At 38.7% G+C, this 18,260-nt stretch overlaps 1 protein-coding gene across 1 annotated transcript in view; it reads right to left on the reverse strand.

The window, feature by feature from the left end:
* Positions 1–11,210: 11,210 nt before the first annotated feature.
* FHOD3 (formin homology 2 domain containing 3) overlaps positions 11,211–18,260 on the reverse strand; it is a 119,558-nt gene continuing 112,508 nt past the window's right edge. Inside the window, exon 16 of the mRNA XM_067292172.1 lies at positions 11,211–11,293. The gene's annotated coding sequence lies outside the window, so the exon portion shown is untranslated. The remainder of the gene's footprint in view (positions 11,294–18,260) is intronic.

Raw genomic sequence — 18,260 nt, forward strand, 5'->3', positions numbered from 1 at the left:
CCCCCCCAAGCTGTCCTTGTCCTTGCCCTCATCAATTCCAGCATTGTATTGATCTTTTTAGCCATCCTAAGGATAGAAAATGTTACTTGAAGAGGCCTCAAGACACCACTTATGCTACTGCTTTATGTGAGCAAGAGGGAAGCATAAGCCTTTACCAAGGAGAACAGCAACAACCAGCCATTTCTATGCCCGCTGGTGCTTTCATGTTGAGAACAGGAGAATCAGGAGCCACAAAAATGAGCAACCATCACCCCAGCATTGTCCTGTAGGACAGGATCGGAGTACTGTAGGCTGATCCCAGAGGCTGAGGAATCCAGGCTCCTTCTGCTACAGGTGGAGGTGCAACCCCAGCTGAACCACATCTTAGCTGGTGCCCCCCAATCAGGATTTTACTGTAGTCCAATAAAAGATGACACCCTTACTGCCAAACACTGTGGTAATCTGTGATTACCTGAAGGCAGCGAGGCCCATAAGAGCTGTTGGAATGGCTCCTTTCTGTGACCCCATGCTTCATTTATGTTGCATTTATAATTTTGGTGCTCATGGGGAAGAAAAAGGGGGGAGGGGGAGATTCCCAAATTCTTTTCTTTATAGCCTACTTAAGACAAGTCCACTTAACACTCAGGAAATACATATCTCCTTTCTTATCCTTTGTCTTTGTACACACTGCCCTTCTCTTCTCATAGTTACCCAGTCACCTTTTCTAGTTTTCATATAACTTCTTAATTAATAAACAACTTCCCTAAAACTCAGCCTTTCTACCTTGCACATTCAGCCATATGTCCCCCTCCGATCCTTCAAACTTACTACTGCATCTGTACTTCACTTAATCATTTGAAGTGTTGCTGCTAAAATAATCTTTGACACTCCTTGCCGTGATTACCTTCATCTCTGTTTCTCTTCACTGGGTTCACCTATGTATCAAAAAAAAAGAAATTAAGAAAACTAAGAGCATGTAAGAAACAGGCAACTTAACATGTCAAAGGTTCTTCATCGGCTTCCTATTCTAGTGTACTAGATCTTCTGCCTCATCATTGTCTGGGGAACTTACACTCAGCCAGATGCCAAGAGCAATGAGCATTGCTACTTTCTGACACTGTAACTCTCCTTTACCAATAAATTTGCACAATTTAAGCCAATCACATAACCATCTCTTTATCTTACCAGCTTATAAAAATATGCCCAGAAACCAAAAATACAAAAGTTACTAGATTATAAAATCCACTTGCATATTCAAAAAAATCTACTTGTGACATGCCATAAGCATAAATATGCACACAGATGCACTTCATACAATTTATATAAACAGTTGCTGTGGGAGGTATTTGAAAATATATTTAGCTTTTATCTAGCATAATGCAAAGCCCAATATTACATTATCTATTTCCAAGTAATCAAAACTTTTTCAATGCCCTGATCACTTAGATTTATAACATGTTATTGAATAACAGAATATTAACACACTAATTCTATATATATCAAACAACACATTCCCACCATAGGAAAGAAAAAAAGTAGAGGTGATGTAAGTTAAGGTTGCCTGGAGGATGTAAGTTTGGACAAGGAACTGATACATCATACAAAATTGAATGGCAGGAAACTTCTTAAACCAACGGGTCTTAAGATTAGCAGCTTACTAGTTTCTAGTAATCCACCTACCACTGCTTGCCTATAATGACAAAAAGTAAAGAATTTTGTCACAATGATAGCATTTTCTACTAAAATGTTGATGATAGTATTTTTCTATGAGGAAATTTAAGAGTTGTCGTGTTCCATAATCAAAAAAAAAAAAAAAAAAAAAAAGGAAGTGACTGCTTCAGGGTGCTTTGTGTTCAGACTTTGCAGTGTTTGAGTTTCTAAGAAATTGCAGAATTTCCAGACAATATAATTTTGGATGTTAGCTGTGTTTCTTCCCATATGCTTGTAATCCGAACACATTTGAGATAATTTTTCTGGAGACAAGGATTCACTTTTGGTTTGCAGGCCATACTGTGCTATCCATACTTGACAGAGAATTCCCCAGTGAAATTTGTGAGGTTTAAAAATGATTGAATGGCTTTTTGTCAGAGAAATAATTCCATTTCTCCATCAAGTTTGACATTCTAATTGTTATCTTTGGGGGCTCGATTCAACACCACTGAAGTCAATCAGGCTCTCTCCATTGCTCACAGAGCCAATAGCATCAAATTTTCATTTGGCTTTGGTCACTACTACTCAATATTCATTATACCTTCTTTATCATTTCACTCACAGCTAGCTATGTATAGATCATTCCTGTTGACAATTTTATCATTTTAGATTCTTATTTATTAACCTGAACAGTTATTGTTCCCTATAATTAACACAGCATACTTGTGAGCTGTTCCAGACAAACCTTTGTGAAGGCAGCCTAGCTTATATTCAAATATTGATAGGTATCTTGGCATTTTGCAAGAAGAGATTTCTTTCTTTCTGGACTGTGCTATGAGGTCAATAATTTTCCGTAAGTTTATGTGGGGAAAGTTTGTTGAAACTATATCCAGGGCCTCCTTTTAACAATAATTTTCCTTTGCTATATCTTGCCAAGATTATTTAAGCCTCCCAGTGCATATTTATAGGAAGTTTGGACAAGGATGGAAGGAGGATTCATTTTTTTCTGAGCTCTCCTTCAAGAGTTTGAATATTTCATTGCTTTATTAAAAAGGAGAATTTTCATCCTGCTGTAGCTTTTGGATACCTGCACAAAATGTGTTTTCACAGTTTACTCCAAGGTTTTTAATACAAACATTTAAATCCATATGCAGTCATGACACATGTTGAATAAATTCCTGTGCCCCTGTGGCGACAGATAAACTCCAGAATCTTTTCCATCTATTGGCCCCTCACCTGAACTCTACCCAGCTCTGAATCTCCTTTCAGTGCTTCATACCAGGCAGAGGATTTCAAACCACTGCTGTTAAGTCAAAGAAGCAGAGCTCTTCAAAGACAGGCTTGGCTAGTGCCTTGAGTCAGATCCAGTGCACTAGTTACTGGATGCTGTGAAATGGCTTTGACCTCACCTTTGCATCTGTCTGTCCACTTGCATGTGCCACTGGGCTTCACTGAAATTTTCTTTTTCTTTCTAACTGCTACTTCTCTTGTATTACCTTGTGTGGATCAGATGGAGGAAAACATATAAAAATGAACACTAGTCATTTTGTGTGTTGTCTAGGTAGAGACATCTGAAATCCCACCAAGAGATGGTTATAATTGTATTTCCAAGATTATAGCGATCATTTAAAACATTTCTGGTCATCATTACAGAAATAATGGCATAGATTATTACATGTGACTGGTGCTTCTGAAAGTCCCATTTGGGACACTGGAAGGGTCTCACATTCCAAAGTGCTGGTACACAGCTGCTGTAAAATGAAATGCTCTACTGTGTTTCTCAGATAGATGCAGATAAGCAATAAAGCAAAGGCTTTTGACTCAGCTAAAGCAGTGAACCGAGAGTTTAGTGGAGAGAGAGGGGTGGGTGCTAAGGAGAAGAAAGTCTCCCCTCAACACCAGCACTGGAAAGCACTAGTCAGCAGAACACCTCTTTAGACACACGAGTCCTGCTCAAAAAAAATTCAGGAGAAGCTGGGAGCAGAGGGCCTCACTGGCACGACGCCTCACGTGGCATGTGCTCCGTTCGGGATTTCCCAGCAGAGGTCTGTCTCATAGGAGAGCTGACTAATGCAGCACAGCTGTCATTCTTTGTTTCCTGGGAAGAAATTCACAGGAGGTAAAGATTCAAGAGCAGCCCTTGCCTTTTCCAAACTGCATTCCCAGCAGAAAACTTGGAGGAGTTATAATAGGAAAAAAATGTTTTTTTTCTTCACTCGTATGTTCTCAGAGTCAAACTGTTATGAAGGGTCTATAAACCAGTGCATACAGCTGTGCAATGGATAATCTGGATACTTATTTGTTCCCTGACTACAGCCCAGAGGCTTCTCTGTGACAACATATGAGTTCCGACTGGGCACTGGGTCTGAAAAATGTATGTACGCATTGTCATTGCACATCTGGAATTCAGAATTGCTAATGGACATACTGTGATAGAAAAGTGTCTGGCCAATAAACTTGTTTTATATATTTATTTTAAAAAGCATTACCACATTTCTGGCTAGTAGCCTTTCATCCTCTAGACTTTACACCAGTGCATCTGGAATGCTAAGCAGCTCTTTCAGAGATGCAGATATATCCCAAAAGGCAAATTTTTATTTGAAATAATTTGAAAAACTATTTAGAAAGGAGGAAGGTGGTGTTTTTCCCTATGGAAGCTTACATACCTGGTAATTTATATCAGTTCCTACAGTCTCAGAAACCATAGGTGAAAATTCTCAGGCTCTCAGTTAACTTACCGTATCTTCCAGGATGCTGGTAGAAACCTGTATCTGTCTTTAAATAATGTATCTTGACATTATCATACTAAAGAGCAATTACTTTGGAGGAGCCTGTTGCAGGACTAGCACTGGAAATTTAAACACTTCAAGTTTCTGCCCATCGCTTTGAACCCCCTCCTCATCACATCCACCGAACCTGCAGGCAGAACGGATGGCAGCAGTCACTGTGCTCCTGTTCATGCTTACTGGGGTCAGAGATTTCCTTTTTGTCAACGCCTCTCCAAAGTGTTGAGAAATTGCAAAGGAGGAAGAATCAGACACCAGCAAACGGGGAAAACTGCAAGAACACTGCCTGCCTAGGCACACTCACAGGTGGCCACCAGAAAATTAAATACCATGGTGATGCCTGAAATGTATTTCAGTCAAGTTAAAAGGCATGTCTCCTTTTACTGGCCACTGTTACAGTTATGAAACACTGGCACTCATGGCAAGTATTTCACTGCTTTTTGCAGAGGCCAGCTGAAATGCTCCCCTGTGCACAGGTAGTCATTCATTGTATTTATATTTGCTTTTATAAATCTCATACCTTTAGGCAATGTTTTGTGTGCAGAGAGTATTTTTATGACAGGAACCAACTCCAAGTCATTGGCAGCAAGCAGTAACCCTTTATGTTTAGTGAGGATTTGTAGGGCTGGATTACTAAAATCTTTGAGAACCAGAGATGCATTTTCATTTACCTCACTCAGGATTATCAATTAGGTTTAAACTGTGAAACACGGGATAAAAGATCAGCTTTTTATAACCAGACCACCCAGGTGGTTTAATGGTAGCTGTTTTGTTGTCCACATAGGGGCTTCACAGGTACACAGAGGATATGAAAAAAGCAACCCATTAACCCCCTTCCCACCCATTTCTCACCAAAGCCCCCATGATTGGCTTCATCAACAAAAACAGCACCCAGCACAGTCAGCGCTTTATAAAGCTTTATTGCAAGATGTGTTTACATAATGCTGTAGAGGTGGGCTTTTAACTACTTATATCAAGAAATTCTGGACACAGGTCTGTGGCCAGTTTCCCATGTTGACCCTGCATGGCACAGAAAAAAAAATGTGATTTCATCTTTCCAGACAGTGAAGTGAGGAGAGTGGGGGGAGAAGAGGCAGAGGAGGGGTGCGTTAAAAAGCAAATCCCCCTGGTTTACACTTAACGTGACAAAGCTTCTGAAGGATGGATACAAATTGTAGGTGAGCTTTCTATGTAGTAAAACCTTAAACAGTAATTCAAGTTCTTTATGAAATAAAACTGAGAAACAAAAATGCAGTTTCATGGACAATTAAATTTAACATGAAACAAATTTACCTAAAATGAGAAAACAACAAAAACAAAAACTCAACCAAACAAAAGGACCTGTAGGTAATATCTCTGACCATGCATGGCTTATTTTTTAAATTACAATTCACAGAATAACACTGCTGGAAAGCCTATTTTACACTATGCTACACACAACACAAAAAAACATGAGTAGTGACATTTACACAATTTTACAGTATTTCTCCTTCATCTAAGAAACACGTCCTTTTCTACTTTACATTTTTTTACAATTCCCAGCTCACAAAAAAAGGACACTATTTGCGCAAAGACAGTCTTTAAAAAGGAGAAAGGCACCCAATGCTACAAACAAACTTTTTCTTTCAAAAAAGCCTCTGTGTTAGATAGTGATTAAACAAAATATATCTCTATCTGCCACTCAATGTGAAATGGACTAATTAGAAATAATTATTTTTTTGCATAAACATAAAACTATAAAACATCTCCAAAACTCCTTGAATTACTTGCTATGTAACTATTAAACTGCTTGCCAAAAGCCTCTTGGTATTCCATCTGAAATGCCAATTCAGTCAGTTGCTGCCCCAATCAAAACAAAAAAAAAGAAAAGAAAAGATAGGCCTTACGTGGTGTTCAAGTATCTGCAAATCACTTTCAATAGTGTCCAATAATCAAACATGTTCTCATATGAAAATGCTCCAGTTTATTTTTTTTCAGAGCCTCTAAGTACCTGGCAGTTTTTCCTGCAGAGAAACATCAGCAGACATAGTTGTTAGATGCTGTTTCTGGTATTCAGATGTGGAAAACCAGAGCCATCTGAACACTGCACAGTGTCAAGTGCTATGTGTACATATGCACACACAACTCACCTTGAAGATAACAGGAGGAGCTGTATATGTGTATGAGTGAAAAAGAGAGATAGGAATGGTGCTTGTGGCTCTGTGTGACTCTAAGCTTGTACATCCTTTAATTAAGGTAGGCAAAGTGTACATCTGCATACAAGTCGTAATAGGAGGATGAGGGATGTGAAACTGGTAAGCTACCATCTTTTCCCCAGGTCATCCCATTAAAATCAAAGCATTGTAAAAACAATAAAGCACAAAACACACACACATCTGAATGCAGACGAGCATCACGAGTCAAATTGGTTCTAAAGGATTTTGGATAAAGACACTTGTTTTTGTTACACGACAGGGGATACCAGTGAAAAGTGGGCACCTGACAAAAGAGTCATTTCCTGGAAGGACGCTGGCAGTGTGCCATTTCCATCTGCAGCATTTGCTGCGTTCCTGGCTTGTGACTTGTAGGTGGCTTTTAGAATTCTCCCGGGTATGTTCACAGTACAGCACCCAGGGAATTAAAGGCTCTGTCCTGCCATGCACCAAGTATCTTGAGGGAGAGCTGTCCAGTCGGATCAAGACTCTGACTCCGAATTTCTGTTAAATTAGGGCATAAACTGTTATCCAGATATTCACGTGTCTTTTTATGAAGGGAAAAGCAAAGTCTCGTCCACCTACATACCTGATTGCCTTTTTTTGCTGACAGAGTCAATTAACACAGATTTACAATAAAGGAGGGTCAAAGAGAAAAAGATATGTATTTTGAAAACTGCTTTTGATGATGTTTCAAATACTTATCAGAGAAAAAAGAGCCTCATTAAAACATCTTTTTTGTTGATTTTGGGTTATGGATAGGGGTATATCAAACAGAAGGGTCACATGTAGCAGCCAGTGGGCTATAAAACATCTGGAATCCATAAGTCTGGTGCCTGGACTTACTAGAAGTTGAAGAGTCATGAATTTAATTTTTGTGAGGTGATCTTTCATTCTAGATTGTCGCACACAGCACTCCTTGGGGGTATTTCTTCGCCACAGCCCCATAACTGCTACTGAAAGTTATCCCTCAGTTGAGAATGAGGGAATACAAAGTATTTGTGTGCAGTCTCCTTTTAAAGACCGAGGCAGAGGAAAGGAAATTAGGACAGCTTCCCTTTGGCAGCCATTTCATATGCTAAAGTTTACCTCAACATCCAAATCAGGAAGGTTTTATGGTGGTAGATAGACAGGCAAGTTATTGGCAGCAGATGGGTGCCAAAACAAACACCAGCAGTGACTCTGAGACCTTGCTGGAGAAATTCTGGGGACTAAATTTGCAGCTGACTGATACTGTGAAAAAGATGAGAGGTAGTTATTATGGCTGTATGTGTTTAAAAATAGCCTTAGTAGAACCCTAAGAGAGAAATGGGAACATATGTTATTACATCATGTTTCCAAGACCTTTATCTCTGTCACAAAAACAATCTTTATCACACACATTTTAGAACAACTGTCCCACACTTACAATGAGATCTTTTGATGAAGAAGGGGCAGGCAGCAACTCAGACCCTGAAGCTTACAACATAATTAGACAAACAAATGTTTGCAAATATAATCAACTCCTCCACTTCACCTGGAATCTACTGGTTAGATAAAAGGGAACAAAATTATTTCCACAGTCAGGACATTCTGGCAGACTCAGGAGGACATAATGTGCCTTAAATATTAGCATATTGGATCACTGGCCCTTTTTATTATGAACTGAAATGGAAATCTTTTCTGTAGCTATTGCATTCTTACTGTTTTGGACCATCTTGCTGCAGTAAACATTGAGGACAGTGGAATTAATCTTACTGTATACTAATGCATAAACAAGATGAAGTTATCCTTAAGGAAAATTAGTATCAATTTTACAGGTGTAGAGCAGGAGCTTAGGCAAAATTATAGAAAAGCAAATATAATGGAATTATGGACAAGGAAAAATAAGTTTCAGACATAATACACTTGCATCCAGAGAATCTGAATGGAATCTGCTTTTTTTTCCCTGAATGTATTCTAACCCCCTTCTCCACATTTAATTTTCTACAAAATAAGGTGTATGCTTTATGAGGTTTTATACAATTTTTGCCCAATTTCTGGAAAATACATATGCCCAACTATTAATAATTTACCAAATATGCTACTTACATACAGTAAGCACTGACATTCAGACACAGAGGATGTATTATGTCTAAATGAAACACTCTTGTTTCCTCTTAGCAAGTGGTCACCAAGAGCAAACGACTTTTCACATTCAGCATATTTAAATGAAAATATACAACTTTAAAAACATGTGATTTCTCCCTCCAATCAAACATAGGACCTCTATCAGTGTAAATGCATTTTGTTGCATTTGGGCTTCTTTTATCACTTAACAGGTATAACAGTTCAACATAACCATTACATTCAGGGTGTCTTCCTCTTGTTTCAGACCTCAAAGACCTCCACAAACCCCCATTACCTTCATCTCTTTGTTCTAAGCATCCTTAAGAAAGATTTAAAAAGTCCATAGTGGTGAGCAGCACATAAAGATTCACTTTAAAATTCAGGTGCTAGTAGGTCTTGCTTATTTTACAGTGAGATTAATTATATGCCACTTCTTTCAGTTTCCTGACCAGCTTTCTCTTTTCATAGCTTTCAAATACATGATACTTTTTATTAATTAAACAACTACTGCCTTCTGTCTGCTTATAAAATTGACTTTTTAACAAACTGAGGAGAAAAACACATCAACTCAATGCCATCTTTGCAGAGCCTGTATTCATTATAGTGACTTTTTACCCTACAGACTTGACATGTGAAGATCCAAGGCAATGGTATATAAAGAATGAAATGTTACAATCAAGAGGAGAGAGCACAGATAAAATTTTTCACCACGTATCTCATTGCAGTGTTGTCAGCTACCTGGTTTTCTAATCACTTGGTTGCTGTGTTCAATCCACTGTGATGGATGACTGAGGTTTTCTGTTTGGTGCCACTATCCTGAACAATCTTCAAAGATTATCCTGTCCATAAGGGGAGCAGAGTAACTAGGTAAGTTGTGGACATACCTGACCTAGCTTGGGTGCCAGAAACAACAGAGCTATGGCATTAGGAGCCCAGCATAGACTAATTACCCCTACTTTTCAAGAGTGTTTTGCAGCCAAAATTGAGCCTTATGTTGCCATAACTAAACTGTTGCAGTTTCCTTGTTAACCAGTTGGAAGGAAGCCTCAGCTATAACTGCTATGCAGACATACCTTTAATCTTAGAAGCTAAGGCAATGGAAAGAGTTCATCTTGTGTGTTCTTCAGAATCAATTGGTCACATACAGGCTTTGGTTTAGAAAGATCCCTTTTATGTTACTGTTAATTTGCAGTTCTCTTCAAATGCTTCAGCATTGGCTAGGATGACTGTGTTCAATTCATCTCCATGTATGTGAATGTCTTCCATTTAAAGGCAGTAAAGGGAGTTGAGTAAAGGTTCTTCAAACACATGCTGAGGACAGTTATAAGTTAGTTATAAAACAGTGAGATAAGGGCAAACACATTGGAGTGTTCACTGTGGTACCCTCTCCACTTACATCAAGGATAATCACAAAAAAGAGTAAAGAATAGCAAAACACAGCAGTTTTTTAGCAGGGTCATTTCATATTCTGATCAAATAAAAAAGTTTTTAAAATTAAAATTGAAATAAAATCACCACCACATTATCTTGCAGCAGAGAAAAACAGCATGAAGAGCACAGACAAGTGAACAAAACTTCTTGATCTTAGCATCTGAATGCATTTATCTAGTGTGTAAATTGTTGGCATAGATTTCTTTGAAACTGCACAAATGCACAGTATACCCAGAGCTCAACAAGAGGGAGGTATTCTGTGTCCTGTGCATGTGGTGCTATGTACAGTATGAGTGTGTATTAATACACATGAATTCAGGATCCTAAACTTTCCACTTGTATTGCAGGCCATCTGCTACCCCACAGGGTGAACCCCATTGACTAACATTGAGTTCCTATGAAAAGACAATTTTTCCTCCTGTCCAGGTGGAATGGTAAGGCCCCTGAGTGAAAATCACTGTCCCACTAACTTCAGCACGGTGTGATTTCACCCCATGACTATATGCGTATAAATACACGCACAAATATCCACATATTCATTCTGTACATATACAAAGGTACACATACATTTTTACATTCTTTGGTGGCAAAATAAAAAAAAAGAGAGAGTTGCACAGACTGGGCACTTTTGCTTAATGAATCTGCTTCACAAAGATTGGGGCAGCTGTAACAGGAGTTATTTTGCCTCTTTAAGGACTGTTCCTTGCACTGACAAAATGCCATACTTTTACAATGACTAAAACAGGGCACAATGAAAGCCAACATAATAAACACAGCTCACACAATGAAAGATAACTCAGAGCCCCCTCATAGCCACGTCAACACATCACAAGAGAAGAAGCCATAAGCTTTCACCTATGAGCACTCAAATGCTTTCTTTGTTACTGTCAGATGTAGTGTTGAGCTGTTACACACCCTTCTGCTCTGGTTGTGGGTTTTCTCTTTTTGTTGCTTATTAAAATTGAAATAACAGAGGATGGGATGTTGGGAGCAGCAGACGAGGCTGGCAAGACAACGCCGCACCGAATGGTTGTCAGGCTGCGTGGTACAGATGACGGCTCTTCTCGTCGCCACCTCCGGGACATCAAACCTGCATCTCAGAGGTGCTGATCAGGCCCAGTGCTTTGGCTTCTTCTGGTGTTAGTCCACTCTTTAGTGTCCTTCTTACTGTATGGTCATAAAATCCAAAGGCAGGCAAAAAAAACCCACAACAAAGAAGAACCAAACAATTAGAAGTAATAATTACACAAGGCTTTCAGCTGAAAAATGAACTCTAACATGCAAGCTGAATCAAACCAAAAGTTGCTATGTACTCAGGGTCTCAAATTAAGAAATACTGAGAAATACCCTATACCAAATCAATGGGAACATCAAGCACCTAGCAACTTCAAAGAAATCTGTCATAAAAACATTTGTCATGTGACATTAAGTCAACAAAAACTTTTAAGGAAAAATACCACAGCATTTTAAGAAAATTTTCTCTCTATGACATTGTGTCAGGTGGTTCTCAGTCCATAGAAAGAATCATCTGCCCTATTATTTTGTACAGTTTCAGAAAGAATTTTTAAAAGACCTGTTGGATCTTTATAGGGCTTTATTGGATTTTTCCCTATTAAATCCTATGAGGCCTTTCTACAAGGTGTAAAAAAACCAAAAAAGATTAAAATGTGACAACTTTGTTGTCAATTCAAATCCTTGCAAATAATGCCCTCACATTTGCTCTCCCTTCTTCTGTAATTCCTGTGTCCTAGCTCACATCTGCATTATCTTTGTCATTACTAGTCTGCAGTGTTTTAATTGAATTTAAATGGTAAAATCTAGGTCAAAACATCGTTTCTTATTTTGCTATGAAGTTGTCCAAACCCCAGCTCTGACATAAAACTTTTAAAATTTTTGTTTGCGTTTTGTTTTCAGATACAAGTGACTATGTGACTACACATGCTAAGCATCACTACCTTCCTAGTTTTTCTGTCACCCTGGTTTTCAGGTGAATGCACTTTAGTCCAAGATGCAACTGGAGAAACCCATATAGTGTCTGTTCACTCCACATTTTTGATATTCCTTCAGTACAACATCAGCATTTACAAGTTTATGCTGCATGCAAAGTGTAAACCGTGTCTTTATGTAGAACAAAATATATTCGGAGCCCCAAAACAATGAAGAAATCGAGAGCAAACCCTAGAGAAACTGCTTACAAAAAGTGGTTAAAGACTTCTTGCATTGCTCTCATGTAGTATAATTAAGACCTCTAGCTTATTAAGACATTTACTCTGTGCAACTGAAACTGGATCATGATCACATTAAAGGGTCTAGCAGCAGTGAAAGGAGCAAATGGATCAGTATGGAAAACAAGGAGATAAGAGAAAGGAAGAATATGGGGGAGTTGAACATTCTGCACCATGCAGGTAGGGTGAATGTCATCTATGTTTAACAGTCAAACCACTTTCATGAATTACTGAGGAAAATTAAGTGAGCTGGGAGTGCCACACGTGTAATTGTTCCTCCCCCGTCACACCCTTACTTGAAGGTGTTTTTTCAAGGCTTGCTCCATCCTCCCACAGTATTTACATAACTATTAAACACCACTAGGAGTCTGCTTGGCAGCCTTTTATGATATGCAGCTCTCCCCACTTTTTCATACAATCATGATCAGTAACATCTGCTAAGTTTAACAATGCTTAGCTTAAAGCAGCACAACATAAAATGCAACTGATAAAGCTAAGGTTAAGAAAAACTAAAAAAGTGCTGCTAGAAGAGGGAAATACTTCAAAGTATGCCTTAGTCTCTCCTCCACAACACCCAACACAGTGTTTTGGGCCAGTCCTTATCCTTGGTGCACTTTTAGACTCCTCAAATTTGATGTCCAAATATCCACAGTGATAAACATTCACTTCCAGCCATGACTTATGAAATACCTTAGGGTCTTATGGCCTCAGCGAATCACACACTGTTTACTTCTATATCAAAAGGAACTATATCAGGGATGAAAGAACAAACCAAAGAAAGATGCAGCAGAAACATTCCTGTCTTATCTGAAGCAAAGGTTTTCCTGAACAGATCACCTTCTGAGCTGTCTGGGCTGCCACTCTCCTGAACACGAATTTATTTCTGTACCCTCTGTAACACACAGCCAAGGAAGGTACTGCAGCTAGCTTGGCTTCGCTAGTAGAGTGGTGTTAACATGGACTAATACAAGTTGCTTTTCAGAACTAATTAGAGACCAACCAAAAGTCTCTGCTGCTGAACTCAAAGGGGGATTGGACCTTGCTCCTTAAGAGATTATTCTTCCTCTGTGGACGTGAATTATCCATAACAGCTATATTGCTGAAGCAATGAAACCGTCGTTCATAAGAAAAAATATACGAGTGTAAGACCTAACTTTCACAGGATGACTCTCCAGAGTACAGAACCTGCTCCCACCACAGGTAAAAACGAACTAGAAAACTGAACATATAACAAATTTCTGCAGTTTAGATGGTTCTTCGTTCATGATTGCTCTCATGCATATATACCCACTTCACTCAGACCACAACACCATTGTAAAACAAAACTATTTTTCATGTCAGATGGTAAGTCAGGTGGAATTTGAGAACAAGCAATTGTTATCCCTATTTGTAAATATTTAACAGGAACTGAAGTACTCTGCTAATAGTGATCATGTACTGTATAAAATAGAACACACAAAATTTGGTCTTATTTATCCCAAAGTAAATTACAGAACGGTTGAGGTCGGAAGGGACCTCTGGAGATCATCTAGTCCAAGTCCCCTGCTCAAGCAGGGTCACCTACAGCACGTTGCCCAGGACCATGTCCAGATGGCTTTTGAATATCTCCGAGGATGGAGACTTCGCAACCTCTCTGGGCAACCTGTTCCAGTGCTCAGTCACTGTCACAGTAAAAAAGTTTTTCCTTATGTTCAGATGGAACTGCCTGATCTGTGCCTGTTGCCTCTCGTCCAGTCACTGGACACCACTGAGAAGAGTCTGGCCCCATCCTCTTGACACCCTCCCTTCAGATATTTAATTCCTGGGACACATGCAGTTGTAATTAAACAAAATGGTCTCTTTTGCAACCTCTCACTATGATTGTTCTATTATCTCAGGTCTGTTCTATTATCTCAGGTCTCTCCTAAAATACAAAGAAAGACATTTCAGTGACTTGAGCTTTTAAGGTCAGCAGTTAGGAGGAAACAACTTCAAACAATGTAAGACTTTGGCAGTTGCAACGTGACTGTCAAGAAGATGATTAATAAAAAGCAAAGATGTAAAGAGTCTTTTCAGTGACAGAAAGGTTCCCATAAACACAGTCAGCCACTGACTTGTATAAACTAAGCATGTGGGGCCAAATACTGCAAAGTCCTGTGACTATCTGCAAGATTAAAACTGTCCACCATCAACAGACAACCTGAGGGATCACAGCTGACGGGATTATGGTCCAGACTCAAATGAGTGAATTCTTGCCCCTACACTGCAAAAGGCCAATCTGATACAGATGAATCCGCTTGTACTGTGCACTTTTGTACTTAGGGAAGTTCAAGTGGCCTGATAAAGGATATCTTTATATGAAAATTAGATATAATATGTGCAGATTACTAACATCTGAAGACACAGCTGAAGGATGCAGCTTTTTCAGTAGTACCACAAGAGCAAGTTCCTGCCCTGCTGTATTCTCTGCACTGGCTTTTGGATGATGAGGCCAGGAAAAAGCTGAGTTTCTCTACAGGAGGGGGGACTACTCCGGGAGGTGGGTGAATCTTGTCTTGACATGGTGCTAAACAGATGTCCTCAGACTTTTTCCTATTTCCTCATAATGCATTGGGTAGGCTTCCTTTACTTTAAAAGAGGTTATGAATGATTTCAGTCATCAAAATTGAATGCAAAGAGACATTTTCCTTTCATGTTTTTATAGGCCTTGCAAAATTAAGTTTCTCAAACTTAGATCTTTACTCTCCCCTCTTCACTGAACTCTGTCATGTCTCTAACTGGACTAGACATAATATCTTGGTCTGTAAAACTCTTGGCCTGCTGCAGATCACATTAAACTGAGTTATGGAATGTATTTTGGAGGCAGTGACAATAAAAATAAGGCTTTCAAATGACCTTTTAGGTTCTTTAAGCAATTTTTAAAACATTTGCTAAAGAAACATAACAGAGAGAGAAATAAATTTATTCTTGTCACAAACAAGGCCTGCTGAGATCCCATAACCAAGAAACCACATGTTGTTTTTAGGGGGTCGGAGGGTATGATGTTCTTTGCTAATCAGGAAATCTAGAATTTTATTTGATATCCTGGTAGAATGCAGCGTGCTTATGATGAACTCAATGAATTTGACCATGTCTGTTGCATCAAAAAACTACACAGATGCGTACCCTTCACAGAACTGGGGATGTTTTAAAAAAGAGGAATTCCCCTAAGCATAGCATTGACAAAGAATATAATTAATTTAACTAAGGGCTGGTAGGTTTTTAAAGGGCAAACAGCATCCCTGATTTTCCCTCCCCCTACTTTTTTTTTTCTTTCTTTTTTTTTTTTTAATGTAAGGGTCAGTAAAGAAAAGCCTGGCTGGTGCCATTTATTCTTGCATTTGCAATGGCTTTAGGCATGTATGTCTAAAGCACTTCTATGGACATGTCATTTGAAATGCAGAATATTGTCTGCATAGGTATGACAATTCTGCTGCTTGAGAAGTCACAGAATTTTGTGTCATTCCTATTGTAAAAAGATGTGGCATCCACAAAACTTTCTTTAGGGCCCAGCTGCAAAGGTAACACAGTTACCAGCTGCTGATTTGAAATTAAGAAAACTCTAAGTGGCTGTAAATTACACAGCAAGGACAATAGGAAAATCAGATTATAAGAGGCAACACTGGTCAGCTCCATCATCCCATTTGCTACCCTTCCACACCCAGCTCACGCACTCAGTCTATTTTCCAATATATTTACATTTAATTTATTGTCTTGGATTTTACACAGTGAGTCCTGCAATGGCAATTTGCAATGTAAAAGCTTAATCCAGATACCCTTATTCATTCCTTCTAATCTTCTTCTGCATTTGTGTATTTTTTACAATACTATCTGCTATCTTGCACTAAGCAATACTTACTCTCAAGTAAGCATGTATCGTTTAGTATGAGTAAGCCTAAATTGTCAAAGGGGTATGTGCAGAGTTTTTCTTAAGGGGATTTGTGGGTGAATTTTTGGATTTTATTAAGCACCATTCTGAAGAAGTACAGTCAACTGAAAAGTGTTCTTTGTCTGCGTCAGCCATGTAGAAAACTCTAGAAAACAAGGTATTATTGCCCTGCAGCTTTGTTTCCAGTCCCAACTGCATCTCATGGCCAGCACAGTCTCTCCCAACAAGCAACTGTATTGTTCAACCGTCTGCTGGTGTAACGCGTGACCTTCTGTGACACAAAGAGGAAGCTAGCAGTAGAAAAGGATAAGGTGGCTTTTTGTAAGAAAAGCACGACTTGTTTTTCATCTTCAGGTGGGTTATGTTTTAGGGAACAAGGAATACATTGCTGTAGAGAACCTGGGCTGTACGAAGAAGATACTGTTTTTAAAGTAATATTTAACATGCAGTTGAAACTGTTGAAGTTAAATGTTTCCAGCTACATCTTCATAGCTTTAAGCATTTTATATATCGTCATTTAGAGAGTGTCAACAGTAAAGCAGAGAAGAAGGAAATCTTTCCTTCGCTGAAAACCTTCTATGACAAAATCCCCACATTTTCAGGACTTCTGTGGAAGCCACTGTAAAAAGTTACTAAAAACAATCCTGCTGCTTCACTTCTCCCACTTAACTTCATCAATCAGAAGTGACTCCACTATTAACAGGTAAAGCACTGGGAGTATACAGCTTACCAACAATTGAGTCTAAATGTAAGTGCTACACTTCATAATATTTGCAAGACTAGACTATACTTTGACAATGCACAGAAGGACAAAAAAGGCAGGAAATGGAATACAGAAAGTAAGCCATCTAACATAACTATTGGGCGCAGAACCTTTAAATTCCATCTGAAATTTTAAAGTGACTTAAAGTCTATTTTAAAGTGATGTATTATTAGGTATTAGACTTTCACTAAGGGGATAGCTCAGGCTTATAAACGCAGAACTGTCTGTTCAAGAGGGACTTGGCAGCGAAGCATGACCATCTTTGAACACAAAGGCTCTGTGGAATGTAAATTAATTATCTCCATTAGCAATCCATGTTGGGAAATAAAACATTAAAAGGAATTATGTCTACAAGCCGATCGGATTTAAAACAACTGTGATCAAAACAGAATCTTGTAAGTATGCTAATCAGATGGTGTTCTTCTACCTAGAAAGAGCCATGTATATTTAAGTTTTTGATATCAATTGTTTGAAAAAGTAGGGTTCCCTTTCATGCCATATGCCTGGGCAAAATAAAATTCAGAGAAGCTTTATGTGAACTTGTTTTTCATCTCCTAACAGAGACTTTCCTCCAAATGCATTTGACACTCATTAAAACGTAGTCATACTCCTGCCCTCACAGATCCTTATGTTAAACAATTTCATGGCAGCAGAGGGCTCTCTCTGGCAACTGTGGTTTTGTTGCTCTTCTGGAAAGCTGCGTATGAGGCTGCTTTTGTTACTGCACTTCTTTTGTAAGGCAACTTGTAAAGCAACCTTGTACTTCCTTATCTTTTCTGGTTCTCAAATAAAGCACTTTCCGTAACAACAGTGTGATCTAGTCAGCCAGCAACTCACTGCTTCTGATTTCTTACTCAGATGCTGGAAAAAATCATCTCTGAGGAAGGAAGAATGATGTAAATAAGGAGTATACTGCTGACCCAGGGTAAACTTGAAAGGCATTTTAATATGGAAGGAAACCAAACCAAATACATATTCTACCAAATTAAGGGTAACAGTGTGCAACCCAACCATATGTTATGTTTTAATACTCAAAGTGCTATATATCCCAATTTTGGGAATGAATTCTGGGACAAGAATTCAAAGCCTTGAAATATACCTTTAAAATATGCCAACTAAAAAGAAAACAGAGGGTAATGTGAATGAATTCACAGACAGAGTGAATGGCAAAGTGGCAACAATGAAATCAGTTATTTGTATTTCTTGGAAATTAGCTTTTTCTACAGAACTACAGCTAAA

The sequence above is a fragment of the Apteryx mantelli genome, chromosome 2 (genome assembly GCF_036417845.1).
Source record: "Apteryx mantelli isolate bAptMan1 chromosome 2, bAptMan1.hap1, whole genome shotgun sequence".
NCBI classification, from domain to species: Eukaryota; Metazoa; Chordata; class Aves; order Apterygiformes; family Apterygidae; genus Apteryx; species Apteryx mantelli.